Source organism: Lolium perenne, chromosome 6, assembly GCF_019359855.2.
Source record: "Lolium perenne isolate Kyuss_39 chromosome 6, Kyuss_2.0, whole genome shotgun sequence".
NCBI classification, from domain to species: Eukaryota; Viridiplantae; Streptophyta; class Magnoliopsida; order Poales; family Poaceae; genus Lolium; species Lolium perenne.
In genome coordinates, this window is record NC_067249.2 from 137,017,444 (window position 1) to 137,021,202 (window position 3,759).

The following is a 3,759-nucleotide window of genomic DNA, read 5'->3' on the forward strand; positions in this document are numbered from 1 at the left end:
GAGCAGGACGACGTGGACATACACTGGGATTGTCCTTTCTTCAAGCATTGCTGGGATTCAGGGATGAGCCGATTGCCTACAATCGGCAACTGCCCAGAGTGTAGACAGAAGAAGAGGGACACAGGAGACGTGTCAGTGTTCAAGCGTCTAGGGCCTCTACCATCTCGGAACAAGCAAGCTGAGTCCTCTCGGGTGGAAGATCTCGAGGAGTTAGAAGATGAAGATGAAGAAGAAGAAGATAGATACCACCGGCCAAGGTGGTGCCCTGATGGACTCAGTCATTCTCAAAAGCGTAGGGTTCAGTGACTACGTAGCGTGGAGGAAGCCGAGAGACGATACCTACACGCGTTAAGGAAAGCGCGGCCTGATCTGGCCGTGAAAATTCAGCAAACTCTGGACGAGGAGGGTCGTCCACAGAAGAAAGAGTGGCGCCCCAAATAAAAGAAAGCCGATGATAAGACATCGGCTGGCACGAACATGGTGTTCATTCTTCCGTCGGAGTTTTGTGCTCCAGGAACAGAAGAGGCACCTGTAGCACAGCTCGACTGCGGCCCACGGCCAGTTATCTTTGAGAAGCCACGAGAAAGGAGCTACAAGCATCTGAAGGCCCTGTACTTAAGAGGTTATATCAATGGGCAACCTGTCAACAAGATGCTGGTCGACACGGGAGCGGCAGTCAACATAATGCCATACTCCATGCTACGTCGCTTGGGACGCTCTAGCGCGGATCTGATCAAAACCAACGTCACATTGAACGACTTCAACGGCCAAGCATCAGAAGCACAAGGCGTTCTGAACATGGATTTAACTGTAGGCCGAAAGACCATCCCTACGTCATTCTTCATCGTCGACAGCAAAAGCAACTACGCTGTCCTGCTAGGGAGAGATTGGATACATGCTAACTGCTGCATTCCATCCACGATGCACCAATGCTTGATACAATGGGATGGAGATGAAGTGGAGATCGTCCATGCAGATGACTCAGCCGAAATCTCAATGGCTGGCATGAACATTTGGGAAGCGGAAGACCAAGAGCCGCTCTCCGGAATCAGTTTGGACGGCTGTGAGTGCATCGAAGTGACAAAAAACGGGGTGAGGCTGGTCTTATCCACCGGTCTGACAGTATAGCAAGAGCAAAGGCAACGGACATACGTGGCAAGGCCGATCCCTGTGATCGGACCCAAAAAATAAAAAGTGATGATCTCGTCTCAAGCATGTCACGTAGTCGTAATAAAGCACGAACAAGATGTAAACCTTCATTGAACAATTCAATCAAAATGGGGGCCGATTCCGGCAATCGGCCCATACTATCCTCGCCATACGTTTTGCCTGTGTTTAACATCGATCTAGCAGGCGACAGAAAGCTAGGGTATGGGTTTACATCGGCTGATGAGCTAGAAGAGGTTGACATTGGTCCTGGGGATAAGCCACGACCAACTTTTATCAGCAAAAAGCTAGATCCACATCTCAGGAGCCAGATGATAGCTCTGTTAAAAGAATACCCAGATTGTTTTGCATGGGATTACACAGAGATGCCTGGGTTAGACAGGAGCATCATTGAGCATCGACTCCCTCTCAAGAAAGGATTTCGGCCGTTCCAGCAACGAACACGTCAGACAAAGGCCGAAATTCTGGAAGATATCAAGGAAGTGTTGGATGCCGGGTTCATCAAGCCATACAGACATGATGACTGGAGAGCCGATATCTTCAATTACTTGAAAGATTCGGCTCGGGGGGCACCTAACCCATGAACAGTGAAATATGGGGGCCGATGCATAAAAAATCGGCCAGTAAAAAAAATGTACATACAAATCACAGCCGATGCACAGACATCGACTTGAGAAAATATGCAAGACAACAGTATACAAGTACAGCCGATGCACAGACATCGACTTCAGAATAAAAAAGCCGATGCATAGCCATCGACTCTAGAGGAACAAGCTCGATTGAGCAGTTATCAGATTACAAAGAAAGGCTCTACTGAAGGAATACATTGAGGGCATGGAGGGCGTCAGCACGGATACGATCCACCTCGACGATCTCGGCCTTGTCATCCTCGTCCTTGCCTGTCACCAGCTGGCTGTTCAGGGCACGTATTTCAGCCAGATCAGTCTTCAGTTCAGCTTTGAGGCCTTTTGCTTCCTCTTGAGAGCGGGCAATAAGAGCTTCCTTATCTTGGATAAGCTGCTTGGTCACCTTGACCCTCTCTTCAAGGTTCTCCAGTTCCTTACGCAGGTCATAAGTTCGGCACTGTTGACAGAAGTGTCAGTTTTGGCGTCCAAGGCAGCCTTTTTCTCATTAAGCCGTTGACACTTGTCTGCAATATCGGCTTTCAACGGGAGCTGGGCATGGCGAAGCTCAATTCTCTGACGAGCCGACTTCACCCTTGACCTGAAGGCTGACAGAGTCACAACTGGCCAAAGTTTCACCTGCAGTGTCACCGGGAGATGGGGCTGAATGTCTTCAAGAATGCCCTTTACCTCCTCGGGGTTTTCAATCAATGTCTCAACTGAAGAGGAGAGCAAAGCCCTGAGACGCTGGAGTTGTCCATGGGTAGTGCTGGGTCCTGACTCTTCACTGGCCCTGGAAGTGGCTGGTTCGATGGACTCGGGGTCGAACGTCAGCAAGCTTGAGATGTCATAACCCTGACAGACAAACAAGAACAGCGTCAGTATGCAGCAAAAGAAAAAGGGTAGAGCCAAGGGAATGGAGTGTACCTCTCCTAAGACCGGAGGGACAGCCGAGGTTGTGGTGATCGGTTTTTCTGTGGGCTTGGCTAGGTTGGCCACCTTGTCAGCCGCGCTCTTTGAAGTTGCTAGATCCAGGGTGGCGGATGGCATCAGTACCTCCTCGACGTCCCCACTAGAGGTGTCATCAGTCTACAAAGGAAGTGGTTAGCCGATGCGAGTAAACGATGGGTTGGTACGAAATATGAGCCAGGGGAGTAATTACATTTGAAACCTCCTGGCTTGGTGAAGAAGCTTGTGGTTCTTTGCGAGCCCTCTTGACGCATCGGCTCTTTGTGCGTAGCCCTGTTCTGATTGGAGCTTGGGAGGAAGCAGGTTCAGGAGCTGACCTTTTCTTGGAAGCCGACGGTGGCAAGTCTGGCTGGCTCTGCGTTGTGGTTCTCCCTGAGTTGCCTGAGCTCGAGTCCCTTCGGCTAGCCTGTGTCTCCTCGCTGGAGTTCTCTTCGGTGGAGGTCTGTAAAATAAATACAAGTATGTTACAGAAACCTAGAATGGCAGATGAAATTAGCCAAGGTATAGATCAGCTTACGTGTAAACTTTCTTGAGCGGGAGTAGGGTTTTGACGCCTCAAGGTCTTCCTGGCAGCTACTTTCCTCACTGCTTTCCGCGCCTTGATTGAGGCTCGGGGGGCAGCTGGCCCAGAGGATGCTTTGCTCTTGGGAGCCGATTTCGGTGAAATCGGCTGGCTCTGCATCGTAACCTTCTTCAAGGGTGGTGAGCTCTTGCAAAAGAGAACCACTGGAGCTGGTGGAAGGAATTTGAAGGAGGAACCGTCAGCCTGCACAGGCTCTGGACCATCGTGTTGCTACAAAAGAATAGAGCCAGGTTACAAATGATCGTTGTGAGCCACTGCAAGAAATTTGTGAGTAGTGGTACCTGTTCTGCAGGGATATCATATTCATCATCAAGTTGTTTCAGCAACGGTCCTAGGGCTCTCCTGAAGGCGTGAGTCTTCCACATTGACCGCCAAGCCTCAAAACCATCGGTGGTGGTGGTGAAACGAAGGTTGTGA